At 38.7% G+C, this 23,637-nt stretch overlaps 1 long non-coding RNA gene across 1 annotated transcript in view; it reads right to left on the reverse strand.

The window, feature by feature from the left end:
• LOC129050588 (uncharacterized) overlaps positions 1-23,637 on the reverse strand; it is a 183,067-nt gene that overhangs the window by 121,001 nt on the left and 38,429 nt on the right. Inside the window, exon 4 of the long non-coding RNA XR_010135647.1 lies at positions 23,284-23,380. This is a non-coding gene — a long non-coding RNA (uncharacterized LOC129050588). The remainder of the gene's footprint in view (positions 1-23,283; positions 23,381-23,637) is intronic.

Here is a 23,637-nt window from a genome sequence, read left to right on the forward strand (position 1 = left end):
AGGTTTTTGGTTTGAGCACTTGACCAGGTGATGGTATTGTATGAGAGCTGATACTGGAGAAGAAATAGGTTTGGGCAGGGGTGCCAATAGAGGTAAGTGCTCTGTTTTATAAATGTTAGGTTTGAAATGCCTTTTTGGCATCTATGTGGAGATGGATTGCCCTCTGGACTATGCTATTTAGGATGTGAGTTGGGAGGCAACCTCCTTTTTATGAGCATCGGCATCTCAAAGGAACAACATGGAAGGGAAGCCATTCTTCAACACTGCCTACTTTAACTTACTTCTCTCCTACAGACTGGGAGTTGCTTTTGTCCCAGGAAACGTGGAACAGAGATAGCTAGTTTTGGATTTCAATATCTGATCTCTCCCACTTCCTATGTCACAGAACCTCTGATTTGTAATGGTGCATATGGCCAAGGTGATTAAAAAAAAAAAACGAACACACTCCCAGCATTCTTTGCAACTAGATGTAGCAAATAGACTAAATTCTTACCAGTAAGCTATAAACAGCAGTGCTGACTGGCAATTTCAGGTAATCCACATTAAAATATAATTGGTATGTGCCTTTTGTAACTTTTTCCTGTATCCCTTTCTCTATCCTGCTGCTACAGATAGGTGTGAGTGTTGGAGCTCTGGCAGCCACCTTGGACTAGGAGAATGAAGTCTAGTGATGATAAAAGAGCTAGACAATGCCTGGGTTCCTGATAACTTTGAAGAGTCAGTGTATTAGCCATGGACAACCTGGCTCTTGACTTTTTTTTTATGAAATGGAAAGTTAAAATTGTCACTTTTAAGCCACTATAATTTTGGCTATTATGTCATATATCGCTAGCAAATCTAGTTCTGATTGATGAAGAGCAGAAAGAAACTACTATTATTTTCAGGATTTCATACTCTCAAAGTTCCTTATCCTTCTCTTCCTGACCCTCATATTGGCAACCTCTATATTCATAATTGGAGTTGGCTATAATTTCCTTCTTTTTCACTATTTGTCAACCTTACATATTAATGCTGAACTCATAAAATGAACTGAGTTTATAAAATGAATCTGGCTACTTCTCATCTTTTTCTATATATGAAATAGTTTTAAAAAACACTAGAATTAACTGTTCTTTTAAAAGTTAGATAACATTCAGCTGAGAAACTTTCTGATTCTGCTGTCCTTCTTAAATAGCGATCTTTTTTATACTTTCAATGTCTGCTACATGAATTGGCCTATCAAGTTTTCTATTTCTTCTTATGCCAACTTTGACCATTTGCATTTTACTAGGAAAACATCTATTTCCTCTAGGTATTCAAATTTATTGTTAAAAAGTTGCACATAGTATTCTCTATATTGTATCATTGTATCTACAGTTTCTTTTATATCTTCAGTTAAGCTTCCTTTCTTATTTCTAAACATATTTTCCTCTCTTCTTCATCTTCCTTTACATTTAAGTCTCTGTTCCAACTTCTTTGCTTGGTGTCCTTTCTCACGTGTTTTCCTTAGGTAGAGCATAGCCCAAAACATTTTTCCTTTTGCATGACCCATGAATTATATATTGCCTCTGTATTGGATCATTAGGTTTTAGTCCTTTTCTCTAAGTCATCTGTGGATGTTATTCTACCACTTCAAGTATTGCTGAAATTCAAAGACAGTCTGATTGTTTTACCTTCATAACTTTTTCTTTCTGCCTGGAATTTTGTGAGGTTTTCTCTTTATCCTGGAATTCAGGAATTTTACCAGGATATGCCTAGTTAAGTCTTTTCCTTTCAGTCTTTCCTAAAATGTGGTATGCACTTTCAAACAGTAGTCAGGACTTTTTTCAGCTCTCTCATCCATCTGTTGCTTTTTCTTCAATTGGAATTTCTATTTTTTCCATTTTAGGCTCCATAGATCTTTTCTGTAAGTCTGTTCTCTTTTCCATCATGATTTCATTTTTTGAATGTAAATATTTGCTCTGTGTCTTGAGAAATATGATGTCTCAGATCAGTACATAGCTCTAGACAGGAACTCTGTTCTTCTTTCTTCATCTACTGATGTTTCATTTGTAAATTATGTTTTCAATTCCAGACAATCTGTTTTGTGCTTTCCTTGTATATCCTTAAGTGTGCTTTTTGTTTTTTTATCCAGGTTATCCTTTGTCTTCTCTAAGCAGCTGCATTTCAATAAGAGTCTACTCCAAGAGGCATGCTCCTTTCTTTAGTCTCTACCTGGGCCCATGAGGTGCTTTGTTATTTTCCTTTGTCTGCTTATTGGGGTTTGGATGCAGCTTCTAGGGCACCTTGAATGGCCAAAGGCAAATGGAAGAAGGCACACCTGGTCTCTGTTTTTTGGGGAAGAAGCACTATAGTAGCAATGAGGCTGTCAGGCCCCATCCATCATCTCTGTACCCAATTTCTTCCCATTTGCTCATTCTCTGGGTAAGAAAGGACTCAGCCTGCCTGTTAAGCTACTCCAGAGCTCCTTGAGATTCAGGGAAACCATGCATTCTGATATCAACTCTCCCCTGGAAGTGACCCAGAAAAAACTTGTTCCTGTACCTGCTCCCTCCAACAACCATTCCCACCCTTAGAGCCTTCTTCTGGAAGCCCCACCTGCTCCTAGAATCAGAAATGGATAAGGTGGAGTGGGGGATGAAGAAAAGTAAGGCCATGTTGAAGTCACTATCTTCCCAAAATCCCCTCTGTGTGAGTGGGTGAACTTGTGCTTTGTGGGTCTTTTTTAATGTGGTGAAACAAGTGAATGTGTTTTAACTAACAGTTATTGCATGACTATTAGATGTACTGAGCTGAATAGTGTCCCTCAAAATTCATGTTCACTTGGAACCTGTGAATGTGACTTCTTTTGGAAATAGGGTCTTTGCAGTTGTAATTAATTAAATTAAGATGAGACCATACTGGATTAAAGTGGGCCCTAAATCCAATGACTGGTGTCTTTAAAAGAAGACCATGTGAAGCCACTGACAGACACACAAGGAGAGCCACATAATGACAGAGACAGAAGTTGGAGAGATGTGTCCACAAATGTAGGAATGCCAGCAACCACCAGATGCTGACAGAGGCAAGGAAAGACTCTTCACTAGAGCCTTCAGAGGAAGCATGGCCTTGCTGACACTCTAATTTCTGAATTCTAGCCTCTAGAACTGTGAGACAATGAACTGCTGTTTTATTATTATTATTATTTATTTGATTTATTATTTATTTGATTATTATTATTTATTTGAGATGGAGTCTTACTCTGTCAGCCAGGCTGGAGTGCAGTGGTGTAATCTCAGCTCCCTGTAACCTCCGCTTCCTCTCTCCTCAGCCTCCCAAGTAGCTGGGATTACATGCATGTGCCATCACGCCCAGCTGATTTTTGTACTTTTAGTAGAGACAGGGTTTCACTATGTTGACCAGGCTGTTCTAGAATTCCTGACCTCAAGTGATCCACCCACCTCGGCCTCCCAAAGTGCTGGGATTACAGGCATGAGTCACCATGCCCGGCAAATTTCTGTTGTTTTAAACCACCTAGTTGTGCTGATTTTTTACAGCAGGCTTAGGAAACTAATATGCTAAGTTAGGTGCAGTGTGAAGAACTTTATCTCATTTCCTTCTCATATCAATCCTATCAGGTAGTACTATCCATTTTATAGGTAAGAAAATCAAGCCATGAAGAGTTTAATCCTCTTTCCCATGTCAAACTGTTGGTAAGTGATAAAGTCAAACCTAAGCCGGCCAATTCTTTTTTTTTTTTTTTTTAAGATGGAGTCTTACTCTTATTGCCCAGGCTGGAGTGCAATGACACAATCTCAGCTCACCGCAACCTCTGCCTCCCGGTTCAAGCGATTCTCCTGCCTCAGCCTCCTGAGTGGCTGGGATTACGGGCATGCACCACCACACCTGGCTAATTTTGTATTTTTAGTAGAAATGGGGTTTCTCCATGTTGGCCAGGCTGGGATTACAGGCGTGAGCCACTGCGCCCGGTAAGCAAGCCAGTTCTTAATCATTGCTCTCTATAATCTCCTAGTGCCTTAGAAATTTAAATACCCTTCATCTGGCTGCTTCTGCAGGCAACCACATGTCAAACACTGCTTGTTGGTATGGCTGTGAGGACTTCACTTCAGTGAGCAACTTTGCACACCAGGGAGAGGGAAGCTGGGATGCATATGAACTAGCAGCCTCTTTGTTGTTAAGCGTGAGATGCTGAGAGTAAGAGATAACAAGATCTAACGGAGCTCATGGATCTGACCACTACTGCCTTTGCAGGAAAGATTGTTTATGACATATATTTTAATTGGTCCTATTAGAATAAAATATTATCTTTTATAACTATGATGCATTGGCTACTTAGCAAAGTTAGAGAAACAAGACAATGCAGTTTCTAAGGGCTATGCAACCAACAACAATGCACCCTCACACATGGGTATCCCTCCTCTATGTTCCTATTATACCCTGGGCCATTTGCTCCTATTGAATCCTCCTCACTATATTATTTTTTCTGTATATCTTTCTGTGTCCCTTATAAGAAGATAAGCTCTTTAGGGGTTGGGACAATGAATCTATCACCAGCCCATGCACAAATGGCTACTGTTGTATATATTACATTATACTCTGCTATAGTTGTTTCTTTGGAGGATGGTTCATTTCTCGATGAAACTGTTTGTGTTAGAGAGAGGAGAATTTGGATTAAATTGGGCTCAGATGAAGTAAGGGTCATGGATTGCCCTAGAGAGGAGTGGAAGGCATTTTGAGCGAAGACAATAGCATTGATACAGAAGAAACCTATAGTTTCTTCTGTACTACTAGCTTCTTCAGTACTAGTGGTTTCTAGATAAAGAAAGCACTAATATAAATCAGGTAAGGGTGATTAGTACTGTGATCCATGTGGCTGAAATGGACAGCCTGTGTTAGATAGAAAATGAGAAACAAGTAGGCTGGCCTTAATGTCTAGGAAAAGCAGAGAATGAGCCTGTTTTCTATACGTTGTGATTTCAGCAACTACAGGAAGTTTTCTCTAATTTTAGCAAATGCCTCCTCAATCCCATTGATGCCTAAAATTAAGACTTTTTAAATTACAGAGCTTGTTAAATTATAAAGGGGATTTGTGGAAAGAGTACAATAATTCTTATAAGTCATGGTATCTCAAAGGTGATACCACATCCTTTGCTGAGAACACAAAATGTGAAGATGAAAGAACATGAAGATTTTGGTCCCTGAGGGTGATGGAATATAGGAGACTCAATAGCAGAAGAAGAATAAAGAAGAAGAAAAGAAGAAGAAGAAGAAGAAAGAAGAAGAAGAAGAAGAAGAGAAGAAAGAAGAAGAAAAAGAAGAAAAGAAGAAGAAGAAGAAGAAAAGAAGAAGAAGAAGGAGAAGAAGAAGGAGAAGAAGAAGGAGAAGAAGGAGGAGAAGGAGAAGAAGGAGAAGAAAAGAAGAAGAAGAATAAAAATATATATATATATATATAAAACTAATTTTACAATTTTGCCTTAAGTCTTGCTCTAAAAAGGAGGCTGAAGGTCTGAAAACACCATTTATTCCCTAAAAGTCTATATTTTATTTACACATTAGAACATATGGCTTATTAATTTATCAGAGCTCCCTTTACCAACATTCTTTTACACTCTAGGAAAAAAGAATGCAAACACCCTAGTGCCCAGGTCACTGACAGTGAATAAGTATTTTATTTCTATCACATAGAATAGAGTAAGAAAGTGTACATAGTGATTTTTACTTTTTCCCAACTGCTTTTGATCTTACAATAGATTTCCTAAGAGGCCTTTAGAAAAAGGCACTTCAAGGACAAACAAGTTCAAATCTGATTATTATTTCTTTTGACAATACTTATTAAAAACTAGAAAGAGCAGAACGCTGTCAATTTCTCATTTTGGTTGACCTTGTCATTTTCTAATGACATCAGCAGGAATGAGGTATATCTCTGCCAAAGGTAATATTATCTTTACAAGAAGATATGTTGGAGGAATTAATTGTCTGGTGACTCACAATTTTTTATCTTTATATCAGAAAAGCAAGAAAAAGAATAGAGATTAATAATGATCAAACAAAATATTCATCACATATATTTTCATTTAAGGTCCATTTTGGCATTCTCACTATCAACTATTCTAAGGATACAAAGGTTTATATAATATTAACAAATTAATAATAATGCTTTTAATTCTAATAATAATATTAGCTATAATGAGCTTGTGTGCCAGTCACAATGATACATTCTTTTGTGGTTCATTTTTTAAAAAATGTAATTCTCACAAAAACCCCAGTTCTGTCTAAATGCTCTTTTTAAACACTGTGCTTTGTTCAGTCAGACCTGGGTTGGAACAGAGTTTCTATCAGGGGAACCTGCCCCCGATTTCACATAGGTTCTTTTCTATTTTCCCTAAGTGTTGGCCGGTTTGAGAAATAAAGGGACAGAGTACAAAAGAGAGAAATTGTAAAGCTGGGTGTCCAGGGGAAACATCACATGTCGGTAGGTTCCGTGATGCCCCACAAGCCACAAAACCAGCAAGTTTTTATTAGTGATTTTCAAAAGGGAGGGAGTGTACGAATAGGGTGTGGGTCACAGAGATCACGTGCTTCACAAGGTATAGAATATCACAAGACAAATGGAGGCAGGGCAAGATCACAGGACCACAGGACTGAGGCAAAATTAAAATTGCTAATGAAGTTTCAGCACGCATTGTCATTGATAACATCTTATCAGGAGACAGGGTTTGAGAGCAGACAACTGGTCTGACCAAAATTTATTAGGCGGGAATTTCCTCATCTTAATAAGCCTGGAAGCGTTATGAGAGACTGGGGCTTATTTCATCCCTACAGTTTCGACCATAGAAGACGGCCCCACCCAAGGGGGCCATTTTAGAAGCCTACCCTCAGGGACGCATTCTCTTTCTCAGGGATGTTCCTTGCTGAGAAAAAGAATTCAGTGATATTTCTCCCATTTGCTTTTGAAAGAAGAGAAATATGGCTCTGTTCCACCCAGGTCACTGGCAGTAAGAGTTTAAGGTTATCTCTCTTCTTCCCTGAACATTGCTGTTATCCTGTTCTTTTTTCAAGGTGCCCAGATTTCATATTGTTCAAACACACATGCTCTACAAACAATTTGTGCAGTTAACGCAATTATCACAGGGTCCTGAGGCGACATACATCCCCCTCAGCTTACGAAAATGATGGGATTAAGAGATTAAAGTAAAGACAAGCATAGGAAATCACAAGGGTATTGATTGGGGAAGTGATAAGTGTCCATGAAATCTTCACAATTTATGTTCAGAGATTACAGTAAAGACAGGCATAAGAAATTATAAAAGTATTAATTTGGGGATCTAATAAATGTCCATGAAATCTTCACAATTTATGTTTTTCCACCATGGCTTCAGCCAGTCCCTCCGTTTGGGGGTCCCTGACTTCCCGCAACAAGTTTATGCCATTTACCAGTTGCATGTGACAAGGAAGTTACAGCACCTCTCACTGTTTCTCATTTAAAAAGCAGGGATAGTCGTGGAACTTATACCAAGGTGTGACAATGGTTGATTTTATGTGGTAACTTGACTGGGCCTTGGGTGCCCAGATATTTGGTCAAACATTATTCTGGTGTTTCTTGGAGGATGTATTTGGATGAAATTAAAATTGGTAGACTGAGTAAATGAGATTGCCCACCCTAATGTGGGTGGACCTCATTCAATCAGTTGAAGGTCTGAATAGAACAAAAAGGATGACCATTCCCCAAGTAAGACAGAATTTCTCTTGCCTGACTGCCTTTGACATGCACATTGGCTTTTTCCCTGCTTTGGACTTGAACTGAAACGTTGGTTATTCTTGGGTCTCAAGTTTGTCAGCCTTTAGAGTGGAACTACACCATTGGTTGTCTTGAGTCTATGGCCTACTGACCACCTGCAGACTTGAGACTTGCCAGCCTCCATAATCATATGGATCAGTTCCTTTTAGTAAATCTCTTCATATATGTGTATATGTATGTGTGTATATATGTATGTATGAATAATAAGATATGTAGATAGATACATCTTATTGGTCCCTTTTCCCTGGAGAAGCCTGATTCATACAATAGTGTAGTAAGGTCTAAATGAAGTAATAAAATATTTACCAAGTACAGCACCTAGCACATAGTAGCACAAACTGCAATGCAATTTGCCTTTCTCATAGTAGTCACAATACATAAATTGTTTTGGCTTCTTTATGGAATGAAAGTATCCCAGCATTATTCTCTTGGACTTAAGACGTGGAATAAATATCATAGTATTGATGATCCTTGCTTATCATTCATTTCACGTGCCTTTGTTGGCTGAATTATTTGCTTTAAAGAAACTATAGATTGAGTGATTTCAAGATCTATCTTGGGTTAATTATTAAATCAATGTTATCAAAGTTGGCTTATTACAGTGTCAGGAATTTAGAGGGCAAGTATATCTTTTCTATTTTCTTTTATATAGATATTCTAGGTCCTTTATCTGTCAAAGCTGTATTTTTCTAAAAGAAAAAGAGTCTATGAGAAAAACAGCAGCTCAATAAATAAGCTATTCATTCAATACAGTGATGTTAACCTACATCATAAGAGTGACAGGAGAAGTACTGTCTATAAAATATTCTTACAAAAGGCATGCAATCAGAGAATGCAGATAAAACATAATGTAAGTTGTTTTCAATGATTTGTTCCCAAAATGCATCCACCAAGTAAAAATAGAATAGTAGATATAGGGATCCTTACAGAGTGATGAACAAATTGAATACAATAAATTCCCTTCAGAACCTCAATTCAGATCACTATGTATTGTACACTTATTTTTGCCAGGCACTGTGCTTGGTACTAGACACAGAAAGGTCAGTGAGACTCAGAGGTACTCTCTGCTCTCAACGAGATCACAATCTAGGTACTGTTCAATGTGGAGTCCAGAGTTTAATGAGGATGCAAGGAAGAAGTGGTCTGCTCAATCTGGAAGTTAAGGATGGAGTGAAGAACAGCATGGTCATGACGATGGGGAAAAAGAAGGGGAAGGAAGAGCAATCCTAGGGAGCAGGAAAGCATATAAAAACAAACCAGAGCATAGAAACAACAGGATGTGTGGGGAAAAGACAGTGGCTTCTCATGACCCAAGCAGTGGACAGGTCAGGGGAGGAACACAGAAGTGGTAGATGGGGCTTGTATTAAAGAGGACCTTCAGTGACATGCACAGGAATCTAGATGGGTCACATAAATCATTTGTATTAATCCAACAGGATTGTGTCAAGTACTGTGGTAACACTTCGTTGCTAAGAACAAGGTATTTCCTTCACCTTTCAGAGTTAACTAGTCTATCAGTGCTAGATTCTCCACCACATGCTTTGCTACACTGTGGTCTTCCAGCAGAATCTATTTGATAACAACCCTTCCTTTATCTGTTTAGAATGAGCTAGAAAAGAAAATAAGTAAAAAAGAGGGTTAGAAAAGGAGAGACAGTTTGACACTTAGTCTTTTATCCGATTTTACCAATTTCCTGATGGTGGAAGAGAGTGTAGGAAAGGCAATGATTTTCCACCTGCCTCCCTCTGTCACCCTAGAAAGAGCTGGAAGTCTTAGGAGAACCATCACTCAGAGTTTGAGAATCACTCTGGAATGTGGGAATAGTAATTGATTATGAGAAGAGATTTCTAAAATTTAATATGGTGACAAAAAATTTGGAGCATTTTTATGATGTGTAACTGTGTTTTGGGCTTTGCTTTAGAATCACATTCACTTTAATTACCCTGTTTTATTGGCCAATGCAGTTGAACATCATTTAGGTGGCAGGAATGAATAAAAGGCTTCCTTGAAGAATGAAGTGAGCACAGGGTGAATGGTGATCATGGGATAAACTTGGTCTCCAGGCTTAATCTATTTCAGAAACTTCTAGAGGCAACATCAAGGGACATACATAAAGGGACTCAAGGCCTGGACTGCCCTTATATTAGATCTCAATTGCTGTAGTAGGAAAGATTTCTGAAGGAGTCCCACAAACGGAATCAATGGGACTTATTCGATGTGCTGCTGATCTTTTCCCCACAAGAGCCACAATCACACCATAAATTGACCATTATTATTATGGTTAAGCCAACTAGATTAACAGGATAAAAATAAAAAACTGAGGTAATTCGAATCCTAGCTCCCAGGTTATTGTGCTTTGAAATAGGAGACGTCTGCTGCTATGATCTGGTAAGTTTTCAGGACACGACACTGACCACTGTGCTACTTGAGTAGAGTCTCTTTGTTAATCAAACATCACAGAATGCATATGCAGGGCCATTCCTCTTCTCTTTTCATTCATAGGCCTGGAGTGATAAGAACACTACAGCTGCCCTAAGAAAATTCCATCATCTATGTTTCCCCTTTTCCAGACTTTTTTCTCCAACACAAAAGGAGCCCTGGAGCTACTACCCTATTTGGAGAAACCTGAGGCAAGCAACCCTAGGCATTAAAGAAAATGTGCTCTGCATGTCTGCTCTCTTGGCTCTCCTGTCTTCTCCCACAGGTGCTCCTTCCACTTTTCCCCTCCTGGCATGGTTAGCTTTGGAGGAGAAGAACACATAAGATCCTTTTGGCCTGCTTTTATGTTGTTCAGACCAATCTAGCTTCAGTAAAATAATTCTCTGTAGACCTGGAGTTATATGCTGTTGGAGTTTGGGGTCAAATTCCAGCTTTGTCTTGCTTCCTCATATATATGTGTGTGTGTGTGCACATTCTCTTGGAGATCTTTCTGGAGGGGTTACTGGACAAGAGCAGGATCTAGATTGTGTGGTTTTAAAATGTGTCTGCAAATTCTCTGTCACTTCTTATTTCAAAAAGAGAAGCCAAATTCCCCTCCCTTTGATTGTGCATTGGACTTAATTACTTTCTCCTAATGAATAGAATATGGCAGAAGTGATGGTTTGTAACTTCTAATACAAGGTCATAAAAGACATTGTCACTTCCACTTTGCTTTCTTGGATTGGCTGCTCTGGAGGAGGTCAGCCATCATGTCCTGAAGACATTCAAGCAGCCACATTGGAAGAAACTGAAGCCTCCCACCAATACTTGGCAGCCCTGAGAGTGAGAAATCCTGAAAACAGATTCTTCCACCTCCATCAAGCCTTCACATGAGTGTAAGTCTGGCCAACATCTTCGCTGCAACCTCAAGAGGAACGCTGAGGCAGAAAGGCCTAGCTAAGCCACTCTTGGATTCCTAACCCACAGAAATTGTGAAGATAACAAATGTTTGTTATTGTTTTAACCTACTACATTTTGGGCAATTTGTTATACAGCAATAGATAACCAATGAAGATTTTAGCACAGAAAATGGTACTATGCTGTAATAAAAACCTAAAGTGTGGGAGAAGTTTCAGAACGAAGAACTGAGAGGAAGCTGAAAGGACTTTGAGGAGAATGTAAGCAGAATCCTAATGACCTTTGAGGAGGCTACTGGTGAGGACTTAAAGAAAAATAAGAAAAACATTATTGGAAACTGGAGGAGAGGGGGCTCCTCATTATGTTGAGGCAGAAAGTTTAGTGACAATATCAGCTGCAGTTGCATGGAAAGTATAAAATGTACTAACGAATTATTTAATTCTCTTTTCTTTGTATGTGGGCTGAACTTAGTGACTTCTAATCAATAAAATGTGGCGAGAGAGAGAGTGTGACTTCCACTACATATTTAGGGTAATTTGTTACACACCAATAGATCATGAATCCCCTTCCCAAACAGTCTCACAATATGATTCCTAAATATTCTCTAAATAAAAATCAGCACCTGGTATAATTGAAAGTTACCACATTTTACAATGAATAGGTTCTCCACTTGGAACAACTTATAAATGATCTGTTCTCTATAAATTCTTCTTTATTTCTCATTTCCATACCAAAAACTTTATTGTTAAGATCTTTCCATATTTGTCTCTCAGACTCACATGAAGTCTTCTTGAGAATATACCATGAATATAGTAGGTGATTAGTACAGTTGATTATCCAAATAAATGGAATCCAGGAAAGGTATTATGCATTTTAAAATTTTTACATTAATAACAGAATGACTTTTTAATAATATGTATGCCATAAATATTGATCATGTAATTAACTGATTGAACATGATTTACAGCAAAAATGTCAGAAAAAAAGCATGTAAAGGGTAGAGAAGTTTGTTAAACTGGGTAACGCTAGCCCTAAAACTAGGAGGTGGATCAGTATTTTTAAAAAATTTGCAAGATGCTATTGCATAACTTTCAAAACCAAAACAAAACAAAAAACAAACAAAAACACACAAATGTTATAATGTAGAAGGAATAAGATAACAGAGAAAATGAGTGAAATATATGGCAAAAGGGAATTCAGATAAAAATGAATTACCTTCTTCCTCTTTATTTTCAACCACATTGCTTTTTAAAAATCCCAATTAGAGGGGCGAGGAGCCAAGATGGCCGAATAGGAACAGCTCCGGTCTACAGCTCCCAGCGCGAGCGACGCAGAAGACGGGTGATTTCTGCATTTCCATCTGAGGTACCGTGTTCATCTCACTAGGGAGTGCCAGACAGTGGGCGCAGGTCAGTGGGTGAGCGCACCGTGCACCAGCCGAAGCAGGGGCGAGGCGTTGCCTCACTCGGGAAGCGCAAGGGGTCAGGGAGTTCCCTTTCCAGGGGTGACAGACGGCACCTGGAAAATCGGGCCACTCCCACCCGAATACTGTGCTTTTCCGACGGGCTTAGGAAACGGTGCCCCAGGAGAGTATAGCCCGCACCTGGCTCAGAGGGTCCTACGCCCATGGAGTCTTGCTGATTGCTAGCACAGCAGTCTGAGATCAAACAGCAAGTCGGCAGCGAGGCTGGGGGAGGGGCGCCCGCCATTGCCCAGGCTCACTTAGGTAAACAAAGCAGCCTGGAAGCTTGAACTGGGTGGAGCCCACCACAGCTCAAGGAGGCCTGCCTGCCTCTGTAGGCTCCACCTCTGGGGGCAGGGCACAGACAAACAAAAAGACAGCAGTAACCTCTGCAGACTTAAATGTCCCTGTCTGATAGCTGTGAGGAGAGCAGTGGTTCTCCCAGCACGCAGCTGGACATCTGAGAACGGGCAGACTGCCTCCTCAAGTGGGTCCCTGACCCCTGACCCCCGAGCAGCCTAACTGGGAGGCATCCCCCAGCAGGGGCAGACTGACACCTCACACGGCTGGCCAGGTACTCCAACAGACCTGCAGCTGAGGGTTCTGTCTGTTAGAAGGAAAACTAACAGAAAGGACATCCACACCAAAAACCCATCTGTACATCACCATCATCAAAGACCAAAAGTAGATAAAACCACAAAGATGGGGAAAAAACAGAGCAGAAAAACTGGAAACTCTAAAAACCAGAGTACCTCTCCTCCTCCAAAGGAACGCAGTTCCTAACCAGCAACGGAACAAAGCTGGACGGAGAATGACTTTGACGAGCTGAGAGAAGAAGGCTTCAGACGATCAAATTACTCCGAGCTACGGGAGGATATTCAAACCAAAGGCAAAGAAGTTGAAAACTTTGAAAAAAATTTAGAAGAATGTATAACTAGAATAACCAATACAGAGAAGTGCTTAAAGGAGCTGATGGAGCTGAAAACCAAGGCTCGAGAACTACGTGAAGAATGTAGAAGCCTCAGGAGCCGATGCGATCAAATGGAAGAAAGGGTATCAGCCCTGGAATATGAAATGAATGAAATGAAGCAAGAAGGGAAGTTTAGAGAAAAAAGAATAAAAAGAAACGAGCAAAGCCTCCAACAAATGTGGGACTATGTGAAAAGACCAAATCTACATCTGATTGGTGTACCTGAAAGTGACGGGGAGAATGGAAACAAGTTGGAAAACACTCTGCAGGATATTATCCAGGAGAACTTCCCCAATCTAGCAAGGCAGGCCAACATTCAGATTCAGGAAATACAGAGAACGCCACAAAGATACTCCTCGAGAAGAGCAACTCCAAGACACACAATTGTCAGATTCACCAAAGTTGAAATGAAGGAAAAAATGTTAAGGGCAGCCAGAGAGAAAGGTCGGGTTACCATCAAAGGGAAGCCCATCAGACTAACAGCGGATCTCTCAGCAGAAACCCTACAAGCCAGAAGAGAGTGGGGGCCAATATTCAACATTCTTAAAGAAAAGAATTTTCAACCCAGAATTTCATATCCTGCCAAACTAAGCTTCATAAGTGAAGGAGAAATAAAATACTTTACAGACAAGCAAATGCTGAGAGATTTTGTCACCACCAGGCCTGCCCTAAAAGAGCTCCTGAAGGAAGTGCTAAACATGGAAAGGCACAACCGGTACCAGCCACTGCAAAATCATACCGAAATGTAAAGACCATCGAGACTAGGAAGAGACTGCATCAACTAACGAGCAAAATATCCAGCTAACATCATAATGACAGGATCAAATTCACACATAACAATATTAACTTTAAATGTAAATGGACTAAATGCTCCAATTAAAAGACACAGACTGGCAAATTGGATAAAGACTCAAGACCCATCAGTGTGCTGTATTCAGGAAACCCATCTCACGTGCAGAGACACACATAGGCTCAAAATAAAGGGATGGAGGAAGATCTACCAAGCAAATGGAAAACAAAAAAAGGCAGGGGTTGCAATCCTAGTCTCTGATAAAACAGACTTTAAACCAACAAAGATCAAAAGAGACAAAGAAGGCCATTACATAATGGTAAAGGGATTAATTCAACAAGAAGAGCTAACTATCCTAAATATATATGCACCCAATACAGGAGCACCCAGATTCATAAAGCAAGTCCTGAGTGACCTACAAAGAGACTTAGACTCCCACACATTAATAATGGGAGACTTTAACACCCCACTGTCAACATTAGACAGATCAACGAGACAGAAAGTCAACAAGGATACCCAGGAATTGAACTCAGCTCTGCACCAAGCGGACCTAATAGACATCTACAGAACTCTCCACCCCAAATCAACAGAATATACATTTTTTCAGCACCACACCACACCTATTCCAAAATTGACCACATACTTGGAAGTAAAGCTCTCCTCAATAAATGTAAAAGAACAGAAATTATAACAAACTGTCTCTCAGATCACAGGGCAATCAAGCTAGAACTCAGGATTAAGAATCTCACTCAAAACCGCTCAACTACATGGAAACTGAACAACCTGCTCCTGAATCACTACTGGGTACATAACGAAATGAAGGCAGAAATAAAGATGTTCTTTGAAACCAACGAGAACCAAGACACAACATACCAGAATCTCTGGGATGCATTCAAAGCAGTGTGTAGAGGGAAATTTATAGCACTAAATGCCCACAAGAGAAAGCAGGAAAGATCCAAAATTGACACCCTAACATCACAATTAAAAGAACTAGAAAAGCAAGAGCAAACACATTCAAAAGCTAGCAGAAGGCAAGAAATAACTAAAATCAGAGCAGAACTGAAGGAAATAGAGACACAAAAAACCCTTCAAAAAATTAATGAATCCAGGAGCTGGTTTTTTGAAAGGATCAACAAAATTGATAGACCGCTAGCAAGATTAATAAAGAAAAAAAGAGAGAAGAATCAAATAGATGCAATAAAAAATGATAAAGCGGATATCACCACCGATCCCACAGAAATACAAACTACATCAGAGAATATTACAAACACCTCTATGCAAATAAACTAGAAAATCTAGAAGAAATGGATAAATTCCTCAACACATACACCCTCCCAAGACTAAACCAGGAAGAAGTTGAATCTCTGAATAGACCAATAACAGGAGCTGAAATTGTGGCAATAATCAATAGCTTACCAACCAAAAAAAGTCCAGGACCAGATGGGTTCACAGCTGAATTCTACCAGAGGTACAAGGAGGAGCTGGTACCATTCCTTCTGAAACGATTCCAATCAATAGAAAAAGAGGGAATCCTCCCTAACTCATTTTATGAGGCCAGCATCATCCTGATACCAAAGCCTGGCAGAGACACAACAAAAAAAGAGAATTTTAGACCAATATCCTTGATGAACATTGATGCAAAAATCCTCAATAAAATACTGGCAAACAGAATCCAGCAGCACATCAAAAAGCTTATCCACCATGATCAAGTGGGCTTCATCCCTGGGATGCAAGGCTGGTTCAATATACGCAAATCAATAAATGTAATCCAGCATATAAACAGAACCAAAGACAAAAACCACATGATTATCTCAATAGATGCAGAAAAGGCCTTTGACAAAATTCAACAACCTTTCATGCTAAAAACTCTCAATAAATTAGGAATTGATGGGATGTATCTCAAAATAATAAGAGCTATTTATGACAAACCCACAGCCAATATCATACTGAATGGGCAAAAACTGGAAGCATTCCCTTTGAAAACTGGCACAAGACAGGGATGCCCTCTCTCGCCACTTCTATTCAACATAGTGTTGGAAGTTCTGGCCAGGGCAATTAGGCAGGAGAAGGAAATCAAGGGTATTCAATTAGGAAAAGAGGAAGTCAAATTGTCCCTGTTTGCAGATGACATGATAGTATATCTAGAAAACCCCATTGTCTCAGCCCAAAATCTCCTTAAGCTGATAAGCAACCTCAGCAAAGTCTCAGGATAGAAAATCAATGTGCAAAAATCACAAGCATTCTTATACATCAATAACAGACAGACAGAGCGCCAAATCATGAGTGAACTCCCATTTACAATTGCTTCAAAGAGAATAAAATACCTAGGAATCCAACTTACAAGGGATGTGAAAGACCTCTTCAAGGAGAACTACAAACCACTGCTCAAGGAAATAAAAGAGGATAGAAACAAATGGAAGAACATTCCATGCTCATGGGTAGGAAGAATCAATATCACGAAAATGGCCATCCTTCCCAAGGTAATTTACAGATTCAATGCCATCCCCATCAAGCTACCAATGACTTTCTTCACAGAATTGGAAAAAACTACCTTAAAGTTCATATGGAACCAAAAAAGAGCCCGCATCGCCAAGTCAATCCTAAGCCAAAAGAACAAAGCTGGAGGCATCACACTACCTGACTTCAAACTATACTACAAGGCTACAGTAACCAAAACAGCATGGTACTGGTACCAAAACAGAGATATAGATCAATGGAACAGAACAGAGCCGTCAGAAATAATGCCACATATCTACAAGTATCTGATCTTTGACAAACCTGAGAAAAACAAGAAATGGGGAAAGGATTCCCTATTTAATAAATGGTGCTGGGAAAACTGGCTAGCCATATGTAGAAAGCTGAAACTGGATCCCTTCCTTACATCTTATACAAAAATCAATTCAAGATGGATTAAAGACTTAAATGTTAGACCTGAAACCATAAAAACCCTAGAAGAAAACCTAGGCATTACCATTCAGGACATAGGCATGGGCAAGGACTTCATGTCTAAAACACCAAAAGCAATGGCAACAAAAGCCAAAATTGACAAATGGGATCTAACTAAACTCAAGAGCTTCTGCACAGCAAAAGAAACTACCATCAGAGTGAACAGGCAACCTACAAAATGGGAGAAAATTTTCGCAACCTACTCATCTGACAAAGGGCTAATATCCAGAATCTACAATGAACTCAAACAGATTTACAAGAAAAAAACAAACAACCCCATCAAAAAGTGGGTGAAGGACATGAACAGACACTTCTCAAAAGAAGACATTTATGCAGCCAAAAAACACATGAAAAAATGCTCACCATCACTGGCCATCAGAGAAATGCAAATCAAAACCACAATGAGATACCATCTCACACCAGTTAGAATGGCAATCATTAAAAAGTCAGGAAACAACAGGTGCTGGAGAGGATGTGGAGAAATAGGAACACTTTTACACTGTTGGTGGGATTGTAAACTAGTTCAACCCTTGTGGAAGTCAGTGTGGCGATTCCTCAGGGATCTAGAACTAGAAATTCCATTCGACCCAGCCATCCCATTACTGGGTATATACCCAAAGGACTATAAATCATGCTGCTATAAAGACACATGTACACGTATGTTTATTGCTGCATTATTCACAATAGCAAAGACTTGGAACCAACCCAAATGTCCAACAATGATAGACTGGATTAAGAAAATGTGGCACATATACACCATGGAATACTATGCAGCCATAAAAAATGATGAGTTCATGTCCTTTGTAGGGACATGGATGAAACTGGAAATCATCATTCTCAGTAAACTATCCCAAGAACAAAAAAACAAACACCGCATATTCTCACTCATAGGTGGGAATTGAACAATGAGAACACATGGACACAGGAAGGGGAACATCACACTTCGGGGACTGTTGTGGGGTGGGGGGAGGGGGGAGGGATAGCATTGAGAGATATACCTAATGCTAGATGACGAGTTGGTGGGTGCAGCGCACTAGCATGGCACATGTATACATATGTAACTTACCTGCACATTGCGCACATGTACCATAAAACCTAAAGTATAATAATAATAATAATAATTAAAAAAGATTTAAAAAAAATCCCAATTACATCTATCTTTCCCACTTTACAAAAACAAATATTTTATTATTTTGAAATAGAAATTTTTCCCAAAAAGAAGCTATTAATCTCCTTATTAAGTTGAAAAACATAAATAATCACCCTGTGTATTTTGATGGCACTTTATAAATCACAAGGGATTTTTCACAATACCTAATTTGTGTTTTGCAACAACATAATGAAGTAGTCATGGTAAGATACTGTTTTTTGTTTTGGAGTAAGGTAAAATTCAAATAGGTTAAAGAATTTGCTCAAGGTCACACATAAGGTAAGTAGCAGAGACAGTGCTTAAACCCCTGTCCTGACTCCAAATCCAGTTTTCTCTCACATCACACTGAAAAACTGACTTAAGTACATGGGAAAGTCAATTCAGTTTATCAGTGAATGAATGATCTGCAAGCCCAGCAGTATTTCCTAGCAAACCATAGTCATAAAAGTTCCATCCGGAACAAACTGCCCAATTCCAGAAATATAGGCCACATAAACATCACACCTAACCTGAAATTAGAAAGGAAAATTCACAACACTGCTGAATGATAGCCTAGTCTCACAAGGTGGCTTCCTTGACTTTATAAAGAACAGTACTTTCATTCATCATCATTATGCTGACTCATATTCTTATGTAAGAGATGGTGGCTATGGATATAAAAACAAAAAAGTTATTCTTTAAACAATTTTATCACGTTTTAATCTTATTTCAACTTTTTCAATTACTATAACTTTGAATCAATATAATCCTTATATTGAAAACTTATTACTTCCAGTTGAAAGAAACACTATTGAAAATTATAAAAGTATATGCCATAAACTGAATATTTGACCACTAGGAAAAACTGAATATTGAGAATGATTTTAGTGGTTTGGGATAAATCATAAAGGAGGTGATAAACAAGCCGGGGCAGTCGCAGGGGGAATTAAAGAGGAAGCAATCAGATATTGAAGGCAGAGGTGAGAATGAAAAGACCATGTGGAGAAGACAAAAAGCAAATTAATTTAGTTGGAGTAGAAAGGGACTTGGTAAGAGACCACAAAATATAAGGTGTTGTGGGACTACCACAACAGGCTAAGGATTTTAGATACTAATAGGCAACTGGGAATACCTGCTCCAAGGAGATAATGAAAATGATCAGAAGACTTAGCCGGCAGCTATTGATAGGATGAATATATGTTTAGGAAATCCAAGAATACAGTAATAAATGTCCTGAAATGACATTGAAAGTCAAGGAAGTATAAAATATATGAGTTGGATGGAAAAAAAATGGAGTGATCTGGTAGTCACCACCTTAATCAAAGATCAAACTTTGCTTCACTAATGCTGGGACAGTATGATGTCATGTAACTTCTGGTATGATGCAAAATATACTTCAATATAACCTATGAAGTAATCTTGTAAAAAATGCTACACTGAATTTAATGAAGTTAGATTACAAAAAATATAACAGATAACGCCAGGCATGGTGGCTCATGCCTGTAATCCCAGCACTTTGGGAGGCCGAGGTGGGCAGATCACTTCAGGTCAGGAGTTCAAGACCAGCCTAGCCAACATTGTGAAACCTCATCTCTACTAAAAATACAAACATCAGCCAGGAGTGGTGATGCATGCCTGTAGTCCCAGCTACCTGGGAGGCTAAGGACGGAGTGTGGCAGGCCAGTTCTCATTAATTCAGGCCTCCATTGCAACTGTCCCAGCACTGACTGAGTAGCTAGGTTAAACATTAAAAGGTGATTGAGCCAGTGCCCTTTTACAAAGGCTGGAATATAACAAAGAGCCCACCAAGAGTTTTGCCGAGGCTTTTCCTGGGCCTTGAAGCATGACAAGATAACAAAGGAATTCCTAACGGAACCCTTTTGGGATTAAAGAAGTTTTATTGGGGGTCTGAAGAAACTCCCCAGGGCTCCACAAACAAGTTTATTGCGGTCTAAAGGAATGTCCCAAACCTTTATGATTTAGCAGGAGACAAGATAAAGGTAATCACCCCAGCACCTAGACCCATTTAGATTAAGTAAACTTACTGAGGCTCCAGAAGAAGGTCTTCAGGACCCAGACCTTAGTTATAGATAGATTAAAAGAAGTTAATCACTTATGTCTTTAGATTTAATGCACACTTACATGTAGACATATAGCTTATAAGGTATATAAGCTCTGGAAAACTTTGTAATTTTGAGTTGGTCTGGTGATAATTTCCAGGCCTTCTCCCTGTAGCTGGTTACAGAAATAAAAACTCTCTTCCTCCCCAGTTCATCTGCATCTTGTTATTGGGCCACAAGAAATAGCAGCCCGACCCTCAGTTTGGTACGGGAACAGGATGATCACTTGAACCTGAGGGGCGGAGGTTGTAGTGAGCCATAATTGCTGCCACTGCACTCCAGCCTGGGTGACAGCAGCCTGGGCGACAGAGTGAGACTCCATCTCAAGAAACAAAATAAAAAAAGAAAGAAGAAAGAAAGTATAAGAGATAAAGAAAGAAGTTAAATCTCAATATGAGGAAACAATTAGACAAATTCAGAATGCAGGATATTCCATAATCATCATGGAGTCAATATTATGAGAGGAGTTTGAAAACTGTTTCAAAATCCAAAGAGACAAAAAATTAAATGCAATTTGTGAATTTCTATTGGTTTTATATTTTTACAAAAACTCTAAAGACATATCTTAGGACACTTGGGGAAAGTTGAATCCAGACTAGATATTAGATAATTTAGAGATGAGCTGGTGAATTTAGAAATTATGTGCTATAATATATTCACTTTCCAAAAGAGAAAACTAAAGACCCAGGGAGTTTAAATGTGTAATTTTGGATACAATTATACATTTAATTAACCATAGTGTCATGTTTAAACCCAGTTCATCTCATTCTATATACAATGCTCATTTCACTATTAGAGACAAATGCTATTTATATAAATCATGCCTATTATATAGGAAAATAAAAATAACTAACCATATAGTAAAGAAAGAAAGGTCACTTTTCGTTTATCTTTTACCAACGGAGTTCATTAACTTGCTTACTGAGTGTGTGAAGGTTGACTAGTTTTCCTAAGTAAGAGCACCAGCCTCTATCTTCTGCATACATATATTGCTCAAGTCTTCTTAATCCTTTAGAATTAAAGCCGTCTATTTTCCTGCTGGTGCAACAATTAAAACCACAACTAAGCAACCACAGCAGGAGGCACAAAAGATTCTATCTTGTCCCTCTTGATTATAAAATTGTATGCCACTTCCCAGAGAAATACAAATGTAATGAAATTCTGGAAGAAGAAAAGAGATGTACGGTATTTACAAACTTAAAACTTGCATGGCTTGGGTCCATTGTTGTCTTTCTATTTCCCTCCACAGCTGATATTCAGTCCTTTTCATTATCAAGAGAATGATCATTTGTCCATTGTCCATAGTATGATAGACTTACCCAAACTTAAGTAGATAAAAACAAAACAAAACAAACAAAAAAAACCTCTACCACTAAAAATCTCTCATTCTTTTTCATCTTATCAGGGAGCTGATCGGAGCTGCAGATATGCATGTCTGTTAGTTATTGGCTTGCGGTTTTGTTTGCTTACTTGCTGTAAGCTTTTGTTCCTCCATTTGTTTACAAGAAAATTGTTAGAAATTCACATACATGATCAATACCCATTTAAGCACTGAAATGATAACTGACAAAATTCAGTGATATTCCACAACAAAATAATCTTTTCATTTGACAAAATATTTTATTTTTAAACTAAAATTAGCTTTAAGAACGTATACCACACATTGATTTTACTTTATATCCTCTGCAAGACACTGCCTAGATAGTCAATAAATATTGGTATGGCAGACCTTTGATAATGGTTCATTCAACATCATTTTGTTATAACATTGATGAGAAAAAAAATCAGTTCCAAGCTGGGGCCACTGTCTGTGTGAAGTTTGCACATTCTCCCCATGTTTGCATGGGTATTCTCTGGGCACTCTAATTTCCTCCCACATGCCAAAGCTGTGCATGTGTGTGGAATTGGTGCATTTAAATAATGTCAGTCTGAATGAGCGTGGGGGTAAGTGCACCCTGTGATGGAAAGACATCCTGTCAGGATTGGCTCCCACCTTGTGCCCTGAGCTGCCAGGATAGGCTCTGGCCACCCAAGACCCTGAACTCTAATAAGCAAGTTGAAAAATGAATGAATGAATACAAATTATTGTCAAATAAAAATTCATAAAGTAGGTGGTAATCATACTGACACATGACAATAAATGGTGAGCTATGAAAGTGCACAGAGCACCCACCCTGTTTGTCAGTTAGTTTTTGAACTTCATGATAGTAGGAGATGTTTCTTGATTTAACAACCATGACTGCCATCACTTACTGATTCACCAAAAGCTGGGTAAATAATTATCTTGCTTGTGTTTATTAATCCTAAATGTATGAATAGTTCACATGTATTTCAATGCTTCATATTAAAAGTGTTTTGTGTCTTTATTTAAAAGTTTAGTGGCTCGATATGCTGGCTCATGCCTGTAATCCCAGCACTTTGGGAGGCCAGGAGTTTGAGATCAGCCTGGAAAACAGAAAGAGACCCCATCTCTACAAAAAAGAAAAAATTAAAAATTAGCTGGGCATGGTGGTGCACAACTGTAATCTTGGTTACTTAGGAGGCTGAGTTGGGAGGATCACTTGAGCCTGGGAGATTAAAACATAAAAAAATTTTATGTTTTTGTGATCAGAAATATGTCTTAGAAACTTAACTCTTTATATATATATATATATATATCAGTCTATGGTAAAATTGGTTTTGTTATAAGTAGTTTCTTCTAAAGTTGCATAGGTTTCCAAGAGCCTTATCAAGGACATGAAATGAAGACTTACTGTATTTGGTTTCCAGCATCTATTCACGTAGTTATGCTAACCCACAGAGTGATGCACAAGACCAAATGATAAAGACTCACTTCTTTTTCCTCCTGGCCTGAAAAACAGGAAGGCATTGTTCATAATGTGATTTGGGCATTATGTAACTGGTATTTTCAGATACTGAGAGAGATTAAAAATTCTGTTCTAGTGAACAGTTTAATCTCCCCAATGAACTCTTACTGATTTCCATTGTAAAGCATTTCGTCCAATGGCTTTCATTACCTCTGTCTAGATGATCAGATTTTCAAAAATAACAGTTCACATTAATAACGTTTTACTCTAGTCCTTCTCCAATATATTTTAGTCAGTTGC

Source organism: Pongo abelii, chromosome 1, assembly GCF_028885655.2.
Source record: "Pongo abelii isolate AG06213 chromosome 1, NHGRI_mPonAbe1-v2.0_pri, whole genome shotgun sequence".
NCBI classification, from domain to species: Eukaryota; Metazoa; Chordata; class Mammalia; order Primates; family Hominidae; genus Pongo; species Pongo abelii.